Source organism: Rutidosis leptorrhynchoides, chromosome 3, assembly GCF_046630445.1.
Source record: "Rutidosis leptorrhynchoides isolate AG116_Rl617_1_P2 chromosome 3, CSIRO_AGI_Rlap_v1, whole genome shotgun sequence".
NCBI lineage: Eukaryota > Viridiplantae > Streptophyta > Magnoliopsida > Asterales > Asteraceae > Rutidosis > Rutidosis leptorrhynchoides.
This window is the reverse complement of record NC_092335.1, coordinates 111,575,783-111,597,339: the sequence shown is the minus strand read 5'-3', so window position 1 is coordinate 111,597,339 and position 21,557 is coordinate 111,575,783. Positions and strand designations below refer to the sequence as shown.

General features: G+C 33.9%; 1 pseudogene; it reads right to left on the bottom strand.

The window, feature by feature from the left end:
- The window catches only part of LOC139900307 (potassium channel SKOR-like), a 60,188-nt pseudogene extending 56,476 nt beyond the window's left edge, over positions 1 to 3,712 (bottom strand).
- Positions 3,713 to 21,557: the final 17,845 nt, after the last annotated feature.

Here is a 21,557-nt window from a genome sequence, read left to right as displayed (position 1 = left end):
TCCACCCAATTGTAAACCAGTTGGGTGTAAATGGGTCTACAAGAAGAAGGCTGACATGGACGGTAATGTAAACACTTTTAAGGCTCGATTGGTGGCAAAAGGTTATACTCAAACTCAAGGAATTGATTATGAGGAAACTTATTCACCAGTCGCGAGCATTAAGTCAATTAGGATACTTATTGCCATAGCAGCATTTCATAATTATGAAATATGGCAAATGGATGTGAAAACCGCTTTCCTAAATGGCGACCTAAGTGAGGACGTATATATGGTTCAGCCGGAAGGGTTTGTAAATCCAAAGCATCCTAATAAAGTATGCAAGCTTCTAAAATCCATTTATGGATTAAAGCAAGCATCCAGGAGCTGGAATCTTAAGTTTGATCAGAAAATCAAAGAGTTTGGTTTTTCTCAAAACCAAGATGAGCCCTGTGTTTACATTAGAGCTAGTGGGAGCAAAGTTGTCTTCTTGATCTTGTATGTTGATGACATACTACTTATTGGAAATGACATTCCAACTTTGCAAGATGTCAAATCTTGGCTTGGAAAATGTTTTGCCATGAAAGATCTTGGAGAAGCTAAGTATATTTTAGGAATCAGGATCTATAGAAATAGATCCAAAAGGCTTATTGGTTTGAGTCAAAGTACATACATTGACAAAATCTTACGAAGATTTAACATGCAAAACTCCAAGCGCGGAGCATTGCCCATGCAAAAGGGCATAACCTTGAGCAAGTCTCAAAGTCCTATCACACCTGATGAGATAAGACGAATGAAATGTGTTCCTTATGCTTCGGCTATAGGATCCATTATGTATGCTATGTTATGTACTAGACCTGATGTCTCGTTAGCTTTGAGTTTGACGAGTCGTTATCAACAGAATCCAGGTGAAGAACATTGGATTGCTGTTAAGAGCATTCTTAAGTATTTGCGGAGAACTAAAGATATGTTCTTGGTTTACGGTGGTTTGGAAGAAGAGTTGAGTATTAGATGTTATACAGATGCTAGCTTCCAAACTGATCGAGATGATTCCCGATCCCAGTCAGGGTATGTCTTTGTCATGAATGGCGGGGCAGTTGATTGGAGAAGCTCAAAGCAGACCACAGTTGCACAGTCTACAACGGAAGCAGAATACATTGCTGCCTCAGAAGCTGCTCAAGAAGCTGTCTGGATTAGGAAGTTTATTGCTGAACTCGGAGTAGTTCCCAGCATTGAATCCCCTATGGAAATGTACTGTGATAATTCAAGTGCTATTATACTTGCGAAAGAATCACGTGTACGTAAAGGTAGCAGACACATTCTTCGAAAGTTTGACTACATTCAAGAAGTCGTTGAGAGGAATGATATTAGTATTCTTAAGGTTCATACAGATGATAATGTGGCTGACCCGTTCACGAAGCCCATGACACACAACAAGCATGATGATCATGCTAGTAGTATTGGACTTCGTTATGCTGCTGATCTTTTTAATTTGTAATTTAGTATTTGGATATTTTTGGAACATTAAACAGTTTTATCATAATGAATTGATATATTGATGGTATGATCATTTTCATTTATATCACTATGTTCTATATTAGCATGTTTAATCCATGAGTAATTGTTGATTATTCAAAATCTCCATAATCGATCATGTTATGGGAATAACATGAATTAAGATTAATATGAAGTTTTGGTTTATATTTATTGATGATAAATAGTTAACTTGTAGAGACCAAAATTCATATGTATTCATTGATGATGAATATTGGAATGACCCAACCGAGATATCACTACATGGATGGTTGTCAGTAGTGAATCTTTTAGTGATTATGTTTTTATGTCCTTAGACTTGAGATGCACGCCGGTTTTGATGTGTGAAATATTGTACTTTGATATGGTTAAATGCTGTCCTGAATAAGGCTGTAATAAAGGCCATTATTGGGTATAATGTAAAGCTCGTGAGAGACACGTGTATACAATATAGGATTTGTTCCTCCAAAATATTTGGAGTTAGATACTTTTGAGCTCCTCGATGAATGAATAAGATATTTGTGTGGCCGCACCCAGATGTAATTAAGATGATACTTAATTAATTTGGTGATCTAATTCAATTCTAAGATCGAGAAATAAAATTGTTAAACAAATGAGAATGACCGATGATCCATATTTCAAGTTTAACTAAGGTATCTGAAACAAAATGACGAATGACATTTAACACTTACTACAAGCAGTTCTGAGAAACTACCCTCACATGAATTTAGGGACAATGACCTGTTGCTAGACGGTATCCATTGTTTGTATAGTTACTTGTTGTTGTACCATACACAAGTGGGAGTCTGTAGGATTAATGTGCAAGGTACAACATATAACTATATGGCTAAATCTATTTGAGCATTCGGGGTCACACACATATACACCTAGACGTCAAATACAATATATATAATGTATATATATTACTCAAGTAACGGAACAAATACTTCTTTTAAATAAGGAAAAGTGAAAGCAAAAAAAAAAGGATAAAGTAAAATGAATCATTATTATGGCAACTAGTGATGTCGTGGTTGTACATGATTAAAAAGAGAGAGTCAACAAATACCAACTAGTGATGTAGTGGTTGTGCATGATTAAAATGAAATTGGTTTTATGAAGTTGGTTCATGGAGTGGTTAACTATTATTATTATATCTATTTTCTATATACTATATTATATACATATGTCCTTAAATATGTGCAGAGAAAAACACATAGGGTAACGAAACTGAAAAATAAATATACTTCATTCAAAAGGGAATTTGACCCAAAAAAACTCTCTGGTGATATTTTGGCACAAGAAGAAAAAAAAGCATCACTTCCTTTTATTCTTTTTCAATATCATTCATTCATACGAAGTATTATTGTCTTTGAAAGTTTTAGACAATTAATCAAGAGTTGATTAATTGTTACTTGGGTTTTGGGCTAGCATCCATTGACAGTCGTTTGAAGTGTAGTGTGGACTATCCAAAGAGACGGTCATACTATTGATCGTAAGTTTCTCTCCTACAATCCGTTTTTCAGGAAAGGTATATCGTTTACTCACTTTGTGAATTTATATATTTTGACAATTATTAGTGGTGTAACTGGATCTAATGGAACCGTTAATCGTGTGTATGTTTTGTAATGTAAAATAAGTTTATTTTAACTATCCGCTGCGTTAATCTCTTTGAAAAGTACACACGGTTTTCCATCACCTGCAACAAGAAAGTTAAGATTGATGAAGTTTATGACAATTTATTTGGGTTTAATTGTTAGTTAATTGTCATTTGGTTGTTGAAAAACTGACCGAAGAGCAATGAGGTTTCGGTTAGAGATTATGTTCTCGGTCTCGTTGTCTCTGTAAGCTACAAAGAACTGAAGAAAAACGTCAATGAAAAAAGCCAGCTGACCAAGTGTGTCTAGTAAATAAAGGTGTCGAGGTAGTCCTCTGAAGAACCCGAATTCAATGGGTGTGAAAAAAGATGAGTAAATCGCCCATAATAATATGAATTTCTCCCAAACTCTGTACCATCTGCGTTATAATATTGCGAAATTATGTAATATAACTAATGACTATTATAAAAGTAAGTTATATTGTTTGTAATAGAACTTAAGAGGAACCTGGTTTGAGGATGGATGAAGAGACCCTTCGAGGAACCTATGTTGCCATTGATGACTTCATCATCGTTCTCCATAACAGACTGCCCGATCTCGTGCCTCATCTAGTAGAATCGATCAGGACTAAAGACGTACAATTGCTCGATTGAAAGTTTGATTTATATACTTATATATTACTTGGATCATATGAACAACGTTCACAAGTTTGTTATCAGTTGCAATAATGTTCTGAAGTCAAGTCTACTTAGCCATGAGCTAATTTGTGCTGTGTGTTGAAGAGATGCAGAGGAATGAGCAGAGACCCATGAGAAGACTGATTAATTATGATTTTGTTAAGATACATAAATATTGTAGTCAATAATCATAGCTGTAAGCCTGTAATATAGAAGTAATAAAAATTTAATCTTTAAATGTTTTATGGACTGGGCTGTTAGAAGTCTGATGATCTTATAGTTATGCATAAGCATTATGTAGATTAACAGTTGTTTATCATCTTTCATTTCAATATTACAAAATTCAAAGGTAGTAATGTCCACCCACTATGATGTTATACCAAACCAATTATAAATACAATAATAAATATAAATATAATAATAATAATAATAACGACGACGACGACGACGACGACGACGACGAGTTTCGGGTCATACTCATACACTTAACATAACATTAACATTAACATTAAAATTTAAAATAAAGATTATACAAGCATCTATGAAATAAAATTGTGATAGGGCTGTGGATGTGCACTTGAATGAGTAATGACGCTACTCTTTTTTTACGGACTAATATGTGTGCATCTATCTTGCACTCGTTTTTGGCAACCGTTTTCATTTTTTAATCTATATTTTCTATTTTTATTGTCAATAAATAAGGATCTTAATTGGGTTATGTTATAATTCAGTAGGCTTATAACTACCTTTAGTGGTTTGATTCTTGATGTTATAATTCAGTAGGCTTATAACTACCTTTAGTGGTTTGATTCTTGATGTTATAATTCAGTAGGCTTATAACTACCTTTAGTGATTTGATTCTTGATTTAGAATACTAATAATGAAGTGTAAGAACAAAGATGATAATGGAGAGAAAGAAAGAAACACTTTGTAAGTGTGAGAAATGGTGCAAGTTTAATGCTTGCATTCATGAGTATTTATAGCTTAAAATCTCAATATAAAAATACATACTTTGTGTACCAAAATTGACTATATGTATACACCAAAATTGACTATCCATATCTATATTATTATTATTATTATAACACTCCCCCTTGGATAGCAATTTTATTTTGTTGAAGATCAACTATAAATTACTGCCTCGTTAAAAACCTTGCTAAAGAAAACCCAGTGGGAAAAAACTTTAGCTAAGGGAAAAAGAGTGCAGCATGGAGTTGACTCCCCCTCAAGTAGACATCGCTTCAGCTGTTACATCTTTTGAACATGTCTCATGCCAATGTTATGAACGTGTGTTCTGAAAATAGCAGTTGGAAGTGCTTTCGTGAAAAGATCAGCAGAGGTTTTGCTAGATTGCACATATCTCATTTCAATCTGGTTGTCCTTAATGAGATTTTGAGTGTATGAGAAGAATCTAGGTGGTATGTGTTTTGTTCGGTCACTTTTGATATACCCTTCTTTCATCTGTGCTATGCAAGCTGCATTATCTTCATAGATAGTTGTTGGACTTTTATCGCGTTCTAGTCCACAAGAATCAGTAATGAGTTGTGTCATTGATCTCAACCAAAAACATTCTCGAGTAGCTTCATGTAATGCAATCACTTCGGCATGATTTGACGATGTAGCAACAAGTGTTTGTTTTTGAGAACGCCATGATATTGCAGTACCTCCATTTAGGAATACATATCCAGTTTGAGATTTAGCTTTATGTGGATCAGATAAATAACCTGCATCTGCATAACCAACCAAATCTTGTTTTGATTCGTTAGAATAAAATAATCCTAAATCAGTAGTTCCTCGAAGGTATCGAAATATGTGTTTGATCCCATTCCAGTGTCTTTTGGTAGGAGCAGAGCTGAACCTTGCCAACAAATTAACTGCAAAAGAAATGTCAGGTCTTGTACAATTTGTAAGATACATAAGAGCTCCAATTGCACTAAGATATGGTACTTCTGGTCCAAGAATGTCTTCTTGATCTTCACATGGACGAAATGGATCAGCTTCAACATTGAGTGATCTAACAACCATAGGAGTACTTAATGGTTTTGCCTTGTCCATATTGAAACGTTTCAAAATCTTTTCAGTATATGTTGTTTGATGTACAAGTAAACCATTAGGCATATGCTCAATTTGTAAACCAAGGCAATACTTGGTTTTTCCGAGATCTTTCATTTCAAATTCTTTCTTTAGAAGTTGAATGGCTTCATGGATCTCTTTATTTGTACCTATGATGTTAAGATCATCAACATAAACAGCTATGATCACATATCCGGATGTTGTTTTCTTAATGAAAACACAAGGGCAAGTAAGATTATTTGTATACCCTTTGCTTATCAAGTAATCACTTAATCGGTTATACCACATACGTCCCGATTGTTTTAACCCATATAAAGATCTTTGTAATTTAATCGAATACATTTCTTTGGGTTTTGCATTTGATGCTTCTGGTACCTTAAATCCTTCAGGTAACTTCATATATATATCACTATCAAGTGATCCATATAGATAAGCAGTCACAACATCCATGAGATGCATTTCTAAATTTTTAGAAACTGCCAGACTGATTAAGTACCTAAAAGTAATTGCATCCATAACAGGAGAATAAGTTTCTTCATAATCAATTCCCGGTCTTTGAGAAAAACCTTGAGCTACAAGTCTAGCTTTATACCTTGTAACTTCATTTTTCTCATTTCTTTTTCGGACAAAAATCCATCTGTATCCTACAAGTTTCACATCTTTAGGAGTGAGAATGATGGATCCGAAAACTTTTCTTTTATTGAGTGATTCTAATTCAGCTCGTATTGCTTCTTTCCATTGAGCCCAATCATGTCTATTTTGACATTCAACCATAGATGTTGGTTCTGGATCATCATCATTATTCATGATGTCATATGCAACATTAAATGAAAATTTCTCATCAAGATTTTTCATTTCATTTCGGTTCCATAATATTTTTGAATATGCATAATTGATTGCAATTTCTGTATTGACATCATCAATCTCCTCTGCAGTAGGAGTACTGATTTGTGGTTCTTCTTGAACACTTTCTTTTACTTCATTATCAGCTGATTTTCTTTTTCGAGGATTTTTATCCTTTGAACCGATTGGTCTTCCACGTTTCTGACGTGGCAAAGATTCATGAGTGACGTTATTGCCAGCTTTTGGAATTTCAATTCGAGCTGGAGTATTTACTGCTGGTATATATGATTTTGTCACCGTTTTTGTATCTGTAAATGCATCAGGCAATTGATTTGCAAGTTCTTGTATATGCATTATCTTTTGAACTTCTGTCTCGCATTCTTTTGTGCGAGGATCAAGATACTTTAATTGAGGTTCACACCATGAAACATCATTTTCTTTATTTTTCATTTCTCCCCCTAATCTAGGGAACAATGTTTCATTAAAATGACAATCAGCAAAACGTGCTGTAAAAACGTCACCTGTCATAGGTTCAATATACCTTAATATTGAAGATGTTTCATATCCAACATATATTCCCAACCTCCTTTGAGGACCCATTTTTGTACGTTGTGGTGTCGCAATTGGAACATACACTGCACAACCAAATGTTCTAAGATGGGAAATATTTGGCTCTTGACCAAAAGCAAGTTGTAGGGGGGAATATTTATGACTTGCACTTGGTCTGATGCGAATCAATGCAGCAGCATGTAAAATTGCATGACCCCATATAGATACAGGGAGTTTTGTTCTCATTATCAATGGTCTAGCGATTAACTGTAAACGTTTAATCAATGACTCGGCTAAACCATTTTGTGTATGCACATGAGCAACAGAATGTTCAACAACAATTCCTATAGACATGCAATAGTCATTAAATGCTTGAGATGTAAATTCACCAGCATTATCAAGTCTCACCCTTTTAATGGTGTAATCAGGAAAATGAGCTCTCAATTTAATAATTTGGGCAAGAAATTTTGCAAATGCCACATTACGGCTTGATAACAGACAAACATGAGACCATCTGCTAGATGCGTCTATTAGAACCATGAAATATCTAAATGGTCCACATGGTGGATGAATTGGTCCACATATATCACCTTGAATTCTTTCAAGAAACATTGGTGATTCTTTCTCAACCTTAAGTGGTGAGGGTCTAGTTATCAATTTTCCAAGAGAGCAAGATGTACATGGAACCATTGTATCATGATGGATTTTTCTATCCTTTAGTGGATGTCCATGAGTACATTCAATAATCCTTTTCATCATTGTTGATCCTGGATGGCCTAATCTGTTATGCCATAAACTGAATACACCAGGATCAATATATTTTTCGTTAACTACCATATGTATTTCTGGTACATTTATATGTGTATAATGTAATCCAGAACTAAGTCTTGGCAGTTTTTCAACCACATGACTCTTGTCAGTGATACTTAAATATTTCTCATTTTCTGTTGTCACTGACTGATAATCATACCCGTTAAGGTATATGTCGGAGAAACTCAATAAATTTCTGCTTGACTTGGGAGAAAATAAGGCATCATTTATTAAAAATTTTGTACCATTTGGTAGTATGAAATTTGCCTTTCCTATCCCTTTTATCAAGTTAGCAGGTCCTGATATTGTATGTATAGTTCCTTCCGTTGGTTTTAGATCAATAAAATATTTCTCGGATTTAAGTATAGTGTGTGTAGTTCCACTGTCTGCTATACAGAGATCTCCACCACTTGATTGATGTTGTATTCCAGCAAAATTCATATTGAACTTCATATATAAGAAATAAATAGTGAGTACATTAATATTACACAATATTTTAAACGCAAATAGATAGTACTGAAACATTTAGCAAACATAATGACAAAGACAGACGATATTAAATCGTTTATTTTTCAAAAGACACACAACTTAAACATTCAAGAAATCTTCATATAAATCAGATGGTTTCTCAGTGACTGTTGGATCAATATTATCCACAAAATTTACTTCCTTTTCTTTACCTTTCAGCGAATCCTGATACATCTTAACAAGATGTTTAGATGTTCGGCAAGTATTAGTCCAGTGGCCCATTCTACCACATCTGTAGCAAGATTCTTCAGAATTTTTAGAAGAATTTTCTTCAACATCTTGTTTAATGGGCTTGTTTTGTGGTTGATATTTATATTTTCGTGGATTACTATTTCTTTGACCACCACGGCCACGACCACGACCACGTCCACGCCCATTACCATTACCATAAGGATGGTTTCTACCATAGTTATGGCTTTTGGCATGATGATGGTGATGGTTATTATAACCACGACCTTGCCCGCGTCCTTGTCCCTGTTTATAATTATTTGCAGTATTTGCTTCAGGGATTGTAAGTGTACCAGTAGGACGGGATTGCTGATTTTTCATTAATAGCTCATCATTTTGCTCTGCAACTAAGAGATATGAATTAAGTTCAGGATATGTTTTGAACTTTAGCATTCTCAAATTTCTTTGCACTGTGATGTTTGCAGCATTCATTGTGGAGAAAGTTTTCTCCATCATGTCTGCATCACTAATTTCATGTCCACAGAATTTAAGTTGTGAACATGTATTATACAGAGCTGAGCTGTATTCATTTACTTTCTTAAAGTCTTGGAACCTTAATGTTCTCCATTGTTCCATTGCAGCTGGAAGTAAAATTTCTCTTTGATTATTGAATCTGCTTTTGAGACCTTCCCATAAAACATGGGGATCTTCTACAGTCACATAATTATTTTGTAAGCATTCATCAATATGTTGATGAATAAAGCAACATGCCGTAGCTTGTTCTTTTTCAGAACAAGTGTTGTTTTCATTTATGGTTTCAAGAATGCCCATTGATTTAAGATGCATTTTTACTTTTATAACCCATGGCATGTAGTTGTTTCCAGTTGATTCTAAAGGAGTAAATTTAAGCTTTTCCAGATTCGACATTTTCTATTATCAAAAATTAAAACAAACATCATGATAAATTAGAGTCAATTTATATTCATAAGTATATAAACATTAAACATAAATTTAATATAACATAAATGATAAGTAGGTGACAGTGTCGACCATGTGTAAGCAATCATAAATAAATGTTATATAATAAAAATATAAACATTAGTAAACATAAATGAAAATTTGGCGACAGTGTCGACCATATATTTTTCAGGTGGTATAACCGACCTATATCATTCTGGTGGTATAACCGACCATATATCATTTTGGTGGTATAACCGACCATATATCATTTTGGTGGTATAACCGACCATATATCATTTTGGTGGCAGAGCCAACCATATTTAGTATTAAGATTATCGTGCTGATAACGTGTTATAATTCAGTAGGCTTATAACTACCTTTAGTGGTTTGATTCTTGATGTTATAATTCAGTAGGCTTATAACTACCTTTAGTGGTTTGATTCTTGATGTTATAATTCAGTAGGCTTATAACTACCTTTAGTGATTTGATTCTTGATTTAGAATACTAATAATGAAGTGTAAGAACAAAGATGATAATGGAGAGAAAGAAAGAAACACTTTGTAAGTGTGAGAAATGGTGCAAGTTTAATGCTTGCATTCATGAGTATTTATAGCTTAAAATCTCAATATAAAAATACATACTTTGTGTACCAAAATTGACTATATGTATACACCAAAATTGACTATCCATATCTATATTATTATTATTATTATAACAGGTTACATTTTCTTAACATGTTAGCTAATTGAAAATTGACACATACATATCCCAATTTAACCAAATCGTTTTGCTTTAAGATAGTAACTCTACATTATTTTTTATTTTTTCTGAAAGACGACTTGCATTAAAACAAACACGAGAGTTACAACTTGGGTGACTGTGACAATCTATGAAGGCCACTAACCACCCATAACAATCAGGGAGCAGAAAGAAGCGTGGTTGCGAAGAGAGCAACCGAGCTACTACCTCGCAAATACACGAATAAATACACGAAATATCCTAAATAAGAAAAAATGATTAAAAAAGCTAAGTCATGACTTCTTATATTTAGAGGGTGTTATGAGATATCAATAACGCTTATTTTTATGGGGTAGGTTTATGATGGTGTGTTCATTTTTAAATTTTAACTGATTAGGTATAACCTTTTATTCTACATTTTTAGTGTTTTAATATTTACTTAAACTTAAATATCCTAGTTATTTGTAATAACTAGAGGTTTGGTAAAAAAAAAAATAATAATAATAATTTCTAGCTATTATCGTCATAATAAAGGATTTCTTATTTCGATTAAGCATCAAATAATACTCTAAAGATTATATGCGTGTAACATTATATATATTTCATACTTTAACATAAAAACCGTCATGAGAAGACCAAAGAAACAGCAATACATCATAATACATAAAGTCATAAACAAGAATTAGTATTAAACTAGTGAAATAACCCGTGGAATCACGGGTTTGTTTAAACGAAACAATTTAATGACATGTTTTAGGTATTAAGTGAATGTAAATGCTAAAGTCATTTATTTTAATAACCCGTTCGACTAATAATTATAATTATAATTATAATTATTATAATAAAAATAAATAATAATAATAAAGTTTACTCAAAGTTGAGTATTTATATTTTTAATAATAATTATTAGTAATAATAAATGTCTTTTGAATTGTTTTTTGAAAATTAAAATACAATTATTATATAAAGGTTGTACAATATGCTTTAAAATTTGTAAATGTGTTCAATGGGTGTTACAATTAAGGGGAGATTTGTATTTCCTTTTATAAAAGATTTTATATTATTATTTTGATTAAATTAATATAAAATAATGACATCATCAAAGATGTTTTAAAATTTTTCTTTTTTATTTTGAATTACTTTTATGTTTAGAAAATATTTATTTATGACATCATCATATTAGAGATTTAATAAAAAAAATTCGAAAAGCAAGATTAGATTAACACAAGCCCACTAAAGGGGGGAAACCCGTACAATAGGATCAACGTAAGAACACACAAAGACAAACTCGACTACAACCAAGTTGCGAAGAGTGCAACTACAAAAAAAAAACTATGCTACACAGGACAGGACCGTGGATTCGAGATCCAACCTAACCACTCTAACTTTCTATTCTTCAATCTATTAGAAATCCATTCAAAAGACTTGAGTTGAATCTCTAGTAACCCCGTAGAACCGCTCCATGAAGAGTTTGAAAACACTTTTTGGTTTCTATTTTTCCAAATCAAATACCCGCACTTCCATTCAATTGCTTGCCAAATACTCGACCAAAGAGGGGATAAGGATTGATTACATTTTCCACGAAAGATTTCATCAATACTTAAGTTCGAAACCGAACCTAAGCCCCACCATTTATAAACCCGAACCCAAATATCCATTGCATGACGACAAAAGATTAAAGTATGCTCAACGGTCTCCACATCATCATCACATAAAGGACATCTAACGGAATCCAAGTCTATACCTCTTTTATCAAGTTCGATACGTACCGGAATCCGCCTTTTTGATGCCCTCCATATGAAAATTGCAACTTTACTAGGAGTTAACCGATTCTTCAAAAATTCTTCACGAACCAACATCCTTTTATTAAGAATATTATCATCGAGCAATTTTGCCAACTTCTTTGTGGTAAAAATCCCATTATTCGCCAAATCCCAAGACCACGAATCCAAAATCTTATCTTGTTTCACATAAGCATTTAGTAGTGCAATAAGAGAGTCGAGATCATTGCAAGTACGACCCGAAACATTGCGTGTCCATCTAAAATTGAAAGTCATGTTCCTCTCAATCCAAGAAACCCGATCTATTACTCTTGCTTCCGGCTCTTCTTCCAAGTGATAAAGCCTCGTGAATTTTTGCTTCAATGGAATACCGCACACCCATGGATCTTCCCAAAAACTTGTGTCCGAACCGTCACCAATAATCTTTGAAAAGGACGAAGCGAAATTAGAGTCCATCTTCTCTATCATGACACCTGCACGCAAAATATTGGACCACACGCTACTCACCCCTAACGGTCCGGAGACACACATAGGGGGAAGTAGCCCATTAGAACCATAAATACTCTTAATTATAGAAACCCAAAGTGTCTTTGGCTCGGTTTTAGCTCGCCAAAACCACTTTCCCAAAAGAGCACGATTTTTCCCACGTAAAGACCCAATGTTTAAACCCCCGTCCTCATAAGGTAAGAGGCACTCATCCCATTTTACCCAAGATACTTTTGAACACTCACCGGTCCCGCCCCAGAAAAAATTTCTCCTAATACTTTCTAGATTTTTAATAACACTTAAAGGGGCACGAAATAAGGAGAAATAATATAGCGGTAAACTACTAAGAACCGATTTAACAAGCGTTAAACTTCCACCATATGAAATCGATCTTGCTTTCCAATTGGCGAGCTTAGCGTTGAACTTTTCAATCACGGGATTCCAATTATGCTCCTTGCTCATGTTTACCACCACCGGAAGACGAAGGTAAAGAAACGGTAAATCACCCACTTTGCAATCCACCCGGGAGGCAAGACTTTCCACATCTTCACGTGCAACACCCAAACCATATAGCACATTTTTGTGAAAATTAATTTTGAGACCTGATAAGTTTTCAAAGCATTTCAAAACTTTCATTAAGTTGCAAAAGTTTTGATTATGCCATTCCCCGATGAAGATTGTATCGTCCACAAATTGTAAGTGTGATAGTTTGATCTTATCTTTCCCGATCTCAACACCCTCAAAAAGACCTTCCCTACATGCTTTCTTGACAAGATAATTCAAGCCTTCCGCCGCAATAAGAAAGAGAAAAGGAGATAGAGGATCTCCTTGTCGAACACCTCTCTCAATATGGAATTCGTCTGTAGGAGACCCGTTAACAAGAATCGAGATCGATGCCGACTTAAGGCATGCTTGAATCCATTTCCTCCATCGAGTACCAAACCCCATAATACGCATCATATCTAATAGAAAGTCCCAACTTAAGCTATCGAACGCCTTCTCAAAATCAACTTTAAAAATAAGACTTTTCTTCCTTTTTCGCTTTAAATAATCAATAGCTTCGTTTGCGACTAGAGAACCGTCGAGGATAAATCTTCCTTTTAGATACGCACTTTGTTCAAAACCAACCACGGGGGGTAATGCTTTTCTAATTCGAATAGAGAGCATCTTCGCAAGGATCTTATAGTAGCATCCAATAAGACTTATGGGACGAAAATCGTTAAGCCCTATCGGATCATTTTTCTTGGGAACTAAGGTAATGAACGATGCGTTACACCCCTTCGAAATCTCACAATTCTCCCAAAACTGAAGTAGTGCATTCATGAGATCATTCTTGATGAGGTCCCAATTCAAGTTAAAGAATTTAAATTTGAAACTATCGGGGCCCGGTGCTTTTGCGCAATCACATTCTTTAATTGCTTCCAAGACCTCCTTTTCTGTGAACTTTGCTTCAAGATCAGATGCAGACTCATCGGTGATTTTTGAGATAGCAGGCTGCTCGAAGACAGTAGGATGATCAGGGGGATTAAGGGACTGTCCAGGTGTTTCGAAGAAAACAGATGCCTCTGTTGTAGCCCCCTCAATAGTGCCAGAGACAGAAACCGTAGCTGTAGCAGTACCCGTGGCTGTAGCAGTACCTGAAGAGTTTAAATAGCCTTATGTGACCGTAATCCCATCTCTCAAAGGAGACCCATCACCACCCCCAGCTGAATTGAACGCAACAGTAATATCAGAAGCCATAACAGGGACGTTTTCATTCACAAGAGTTGCAAAACGCATTTTATTAATATCCTTTTTTTCGTATTGTGTTTTGAAATGATCGAACGCTGCTAGCTTAACCTCCATGGGGTCCTCACTCCAATTACCATTAATATTAAGACCCCGTATGTTCTTTCTCGAATGTCTTCTTTTGAAAACCGAATGGAAGAACTTGGTATTTTCATCCCCATCTTGAATCCATTTGACTCTTGATTTTTCTCTTGCCATATTCATCTTGATCGTGTCTTTCTCAATCCATTGTTTCCTAACCTCAATCCAACTAGTCCTTTCTTCATCATTTAGAATCCGGCTTTCTGCAACCAATTCCCAATCACAAGCCTTTTTCTTGAGTTCTTCAATTTCCTTGTCGAGACTCCCAAAAGTGCTTTTACTCCACTCTTTCAAAGCAAGTTTGACATTTTTTAACTTATTGCGAAAAATACAATCGTATCTATACCCATCCACTCTACGGTTCCAAGCGTCTTCAACAACCTTCTTTGACTCTTCTCCAAGTAACCATTCATCAAAGATTTTAGTAGGTTTTGGTCCATAATCAATTTCTCTATCTCTCAACACTATAGGACAATGGTCCGATAACTTTCTTTCAAGTGCTAGAGCCGAGACGTTTCCCCAAGTGTTGTAGAAATTTTCGGACACAAGAAATCTATCTAGTTTACTAAACTTCACCCCATTATCACAAATTCTCGTAAATTTCTTTCCTCCCAATGGGACATCGATAAGTTGCATTTTGTCAATGAACTCATTAAACCACTTTGCCCTACGCTCAATGAATTCACAATTTTTCCTTTCATCTTGAGATCTTACCTCATTAAAATCTCCACAAAGCACCCATTCCGCATCCCGTGTACCTAAAAATGATTCAAGGCTCGACCACATAATCAATTTGTTAGCATCGTCCTGAGGGCCATTGATAATGCTAAAAACGAACATATATTTCATAGCATTATTCCTCAAGAAAGACAAGCTTTTAGTTGCAATTGTTCTATTTACAAGTGATATTCGTTTAAATAATAAAAGGTGAAGACAAAAGACAGATTCGACGAATTGAAGACGCAAACGACCAAAAAGCTCAAAAGTACAAAAGACAATCAAAAAGGTTCCAATTATTGATAAGAAACGTCTCGAAATCACAAGAGTACAAGATTCAAAACGTAAAGTACAAGATATTAAATTGTACGCGAGGACGTTCGAAAATCCGGAACCGGGACCAGAGTCAACTCTTAACGCTCGACGCAACGGACTAAAAATTACAAGTTAACTATATATATAAATATAATATAATATATAATTAATTATATTAATTATATATATATATTATATATATATATTAAAAACCGTCGGCAGAGAAAACTCCAAGGACTGAGCTGTAATTTCTATCTCCGCGACTCGCGGAGTTTGAAGGGGATTTTGCCGCGAGTCGCGGAGCCCCAAATTTCAACTCTGGCTATAAAGCCAACCGAATTCTGATCAAAAATATCATCTTTTTCTTCTCTTATCATACGTAAAACTTATATATATATATATAATTTATATTTTAATTTTAATTTTAATTCTAATAATAAGGGTATGTTAGCGAATGTTGTAAGGGTGTAAGTCGAAATTCTGTCCGTGTAACGCTACGCTATTTTTAATCATCGTAAGTTATGTTCAACCTTTTTACATTAATGTCTCGTAGCTAAGTTATTATTATGCTTATTTAAAACGAAGTAATCATGATGTTGGGCTAATTACTAAAATTGGGTAATTGGGCTTTGTACCATAATTGGGGTTTGGATAAAAGAACGACACTCGTGGAAATTAGACTATGGGCTATTAATGGGCTTTATATTTGTTTAACTAAATGAAAGTTTGTTAATGTTAATATAAAGATTTACAATTGGGCGTCCCTATAAATTACCATATACACTCGATCGGACACGATGGGCGGGGTATTTATATGTACGAATAATCGTTCATTTAACCGGACACGGGAATGGATTAATAGCCACTAGAATAATTAAAACAGGGGTGAAATTACATTCAAGGGTAATTGGTGTAATTGTTAACAAAGTAGTAAAACCTTGGTTTACACGCAGTCGATAACCTGGTGTATTCATTAAACAAAGTATTAAAACCTTGTTACAATTCGAATCCCCAATTAGTTGGAATATTTAACTTCGGGTATAATAATAATTTGACAAGGACACTTGCAATTTATATTTATGACTGATGGACTGTTATGGACAAAAACCAGACGAACATATTGAATAATCCAGGACAAAGGACAATTAACCCATGGGCATAAAACTAAAATCAACACGTCAAACATCATGATTACGGAAGTTTAAATAAGCATAATTCTTTTATTTCATATTTAATTTCCTTTATTTTATATTTAATTGCACTTCTAATTATCGCACTTTTATTTATTTTATTTTATCGCACTTTTAATTATCGTACTTTTTAATTATCGCAAGTTTATTTTATCGCACTTTTATTATTCGCAATTTCATTATCGTTATTTACTTTACGCTTTAATTTAAGTCTTGTATTTATTTTATATTTTACATTAGGTTTTAACTGCGACTAAAGTTTTAAAATCGACAAACCGGTCATTAAACGGTAAAAACCCCCCTTTATAATAATAATATTACTTATATATATGTTTGTATTTTTATAAAAGTAAACTAATATAGCGTTGAGCTTTGTTTAAAGATCTCCCTGTGGAACGAACCGGACTTACTAAAAACTACACTACTGTACGATTAGGTACACTGCCTATAAGTGTTGTAGCAAGGTTTAAGTATATCCATTCTATAAATAAATAAATATCTTGTGTAAAATTGTATCGTATTGAATAGTTTTTCCTAGTAAAATATAAACTATTTTATATACTACCCCGCTGCACATCAAGTATTTTTGGCGCCGCTGCCGGGGACTTATCTTAAAAGCCGGAAGCGCAACGCTAATATAAAAAAAAAAAGATTTTTATTTTACTTTTATTAAAAGTCGCTTTTGTAAAAATACGTTTTAAATATTCGAAAAATATAAAAAGAAAAACAAAAATATATGTATTTTTAAGATTTTGTTAAATATTTAAGTTTTATAAGTTTCTTTATTTTTATTTTAGTTTATAAAAATATAAGTTTTATTAAATATCTTTTATTTAATTAAAAAAAAAACAGAAAACAGAAAATAAAAAAAAATAAAAAAATAAAAATAAAGAAAAACGCGTAAAATTTCAAAGCTGTCAACTGAATTTCTGAACCCCGCGACTCGCGGGGTTTTCTTCTTTAATTGCCGCGACTCGCGGAGACCATCTGACACACGACAGAAAACCCTAATCCTGCATTAATGACGGTAATTATTAATTAATTATTATTAAACCCTAATTAAGTAGTATTATTATTAGTTTTATTTTTATTTTTACTTTTTAATGTATTTAGTATTAATTAGTTTTATTAAATTGTAAAATTAGTAGTTTTATAAAATAAATAATATAAAAATAATATTTTTATAAAAATTGTACTTTTTACAACTTTTTATATATTTTGTTATTTTGTACCTTTTTAATCGTTGTAGCGTAATATTTGTATTTTTTAGCTCATATTTAATTTTAAACTTAGTTTTTGCTATAGTTATTTTTACTCCTAGATTTTTAGGCTTTGCCGTAGAATTCCTTAAGTGCTTTTTCTTTAGACTAAGATTTAGGTGCTTTAGAATTTTGCGACGCCTTTTTAAGTTTTAGTTTCTTTTTAAGTTATTTCCATTTGGGATTTAGTTTTTCCTGTAAGCTTTAATATTTTTAGACCTTTTACTATGTATCAATTATCATTCCAATTAGTAATATCAATTTGCGATTATAATTTTAAGTTAGTTGTAGTAATAAGGTTAGGTTAGTTAAGTATTTTTAAGTTTTTATAAGTTTCTTTTATTTTTCCGTCACCTTTTATTTTCAACCATTTTTTTTCTTTTTCGACCTTTTGCGACGAACTCTTTTTCTCTCTTATTTCTCGCTATTCTAGTTTTTAGGACTTAGAATTTTTTCTACTTCTTATCTAAATTTCTTAAAATTACGAAAATTTATTTTAAGTGGTTAAATTAATAGACATCAAAATTTTCTGGTTCGTAGTAATAGTTGGATTTGTACGTGGACCGGGTTATTGGAGCCAAACAGTCCTCAATTATATTGAGACCAAACGAATCCTGCCCCTCTGCTGCATCTTTTGGCTATTCGAAACGTGGGCAAAATCAGAAAAGTCTATTGATTGGATAACTTATTATAATTTTTCTTTCCTTTTTAAAAAACTAATAGGATATTCAGTGAATGCACCGAGCAAGACGTTCATCACCTTTTGTACGTTCACCACCTGTAACTCGATCAAGACATCGTTTAACAAATATAACCGCCGTTGATTTTTCTTTAGAATCGTCATCCAGTCAACCAAGTACTTCAGTTCAAATTTCCGATAATCCATTTTTTTGAACCCAACCTCACAATTGAGAATCCGGAAAATATTCAGGAACGGTTCATAGATCCTGAACCACTAAACTTTCCTCCGGAACCACCAATCATTCAAACAGAGATTGTTGAGGAACGAACCATTAAATCTGAAGCATCTAGTGATACCGATTCAACAAATTCAATTATGGAGAATCTGGAACCTTTAAGTATGGAAGACCGAATGAGAGCTAAACGCACTGGCCAAGGTCACGCAATTACTCATCCAGACATTAATGCGCCAGATTATGAAATCAAAGGACAAATTCTACACATGGTGACTAATCAATGCCAATTTAGTGGTGCGCCGAAGGAAGATCCAAATGAACATCTACGTACCTTTAATAGGATCTGCACACTATTTAAAATCCGAGAAGTGGAGGATGAACAGATATATCTCATGTTATTTCCCTGGACTTTAAAGGGAGAAGCCAAAGATTGGTTGGAATCGTTACCTGAAGGGGCGATCGATACATGGGATGTTTTAATTGACAAATTTCTTAAACAATTCTTTCCTGCATCTAAAGCCGTAAGACTTCAAGCAGAAATTGTTACGTTCACACAAAAGCCAAATGAAACTCTATATGAGGCGTGGACAAGATATGGAAAGTAGTTAAGAGGATGTCCGCAACATGGTTTAGACACCTGTCAAATAGTACAAATATTCTACCAAGGATGCGACATCACTACAAGGAAAGATATAGATATAGCAGCTGGTGGTTCTATTATGAAGAAAACCGAAACTGATGCTTACAAAATTATTGATAACACTGCTTCCCACTCACATGAGTGGCACCAAGAAAAAGATATCATTAGATCATCTAAAGCAGCTAGAGCCGATTCTAGCCATGACTTAGATTCCATTTCCGCAAAGATAGATGCTGTGGAGAGACGAATGGAAAAGATGACTAAGGATATTCACTCAATACGAATTAGTTGTGAGCAGTGTGGAGGACCACATTTGACAAAAGATTGTCTCAGTATTGAATTAACAATGGAACAAAGAGAGAATATTTCATACATAAACCAAAGGCCTGGAAATAATTATCAGAATAATTATCAACCGCCAAGACCGATTTACAATCAAAACCAGAATTATAACCGAAATATTCCATACAACAACCAACAAGGTCCTAGCAATCAACAAGTATCCAATAATACTTATAATCAGCAAAGACCTAATTTTCAAAACAAACCACCACAACAAACCGATGATAAAAAACCAAATTTAGAAGATATGATGACGAAGCTAGTTGAAACTCAAACGCAGTTTTTCACATCTCAAAAACAAACCAATGAACAAAATGCTCAAGCATTTAGAAATCAACAAGCTTCTATTCAAAATCTGGAACAAGAAGTAAGTAACCTAGCAAGGTTAATAGGTGAAAGAAAACCGGGAAGTCTACCTAGTGATACAAATGCTAACCCCCGAAATGAAACAGCTAAAGCTATCACCACAAGAAGTGGTACAACACTTAAATCACCTGAAATACCTGTAACTTCTGATGAAACTATTCCTACTCCACAAGAACCACAACCTGATCAAGATAAGGAAAAAGAACCGGTAGTTGAAAAGGTTAATGAAGATAACACAGTTAAGGATAAACCTTATGTTAAACCATACCAACCACCACTTCCTTACCCGAGTAAAATGAAGAAAGAAAAACTTGAAGCCGAGCAATCCAAATTCTTGGATATGTTTAAACAGATAAATGTAAATCTTCCTTTCATTGATGTGATTTCAGGAATGCCTAGATATGCTAAATTCTTGAAAGATCTAATCACAAATAGAAAGAAAATGGAAGAACTCTCGGCTGTCACTATGAATGCAAATTGTTCAGCAGTGCTGTTGAATAAGATACCAGAAAAATTATCTGATCCAGGAAGTTTCACAATTCCATGTTTTCTGGGTAGTCTTAGTTCAATAGAAGCATTGGCAGACTTAGGTGCTAGTATAAATTTAATGCCGTATTCACTATACGCTAAACTAGACCTTGGAGAATTAAAACCAACCAGAATAAGCATACAACTAGCCGATAGATCAATAAAATATCCTAGAGGGATAATGGAGAACATGCTAGTTAAAGTTGGTACTTTAGTATTTCCAGTAGATTTTGTTGTTTTGGACATGGAAGAAGATTCTCAAGTTCCTCTCATATTAGGAAGACCATTCTTAAACACGGCTAAAGCAATGATAGACGTGTTCGATAAGAAACTGACCCTAAGTATAGAGGATGAGAGTGTTACCTTTTCAGTTGATAGAGCAATGCAACAACCACAATCTGCAGATGATACATGTTATTATATTCAAACTATAGATGCACATGCAGAATTATTAGAAGAATTTCCAGAATTACAAGGAACAGGAGAATGTTCTTTAGGAGAAGGTAATGAACCAATTGATGAAGCTGAAATGTTAGCTACACTTATAGCTAATGGATATGAACCAACAACAGAAGAAATTCAAATGCTAAAAGAAGAAGACAGATATCGATATAAATCATCGATAGAAGAACCTCCGAAATTAGAGTTAAAGCCACTTCCAAACCATTTGGAATACGCTTATTTACATGGTAAATC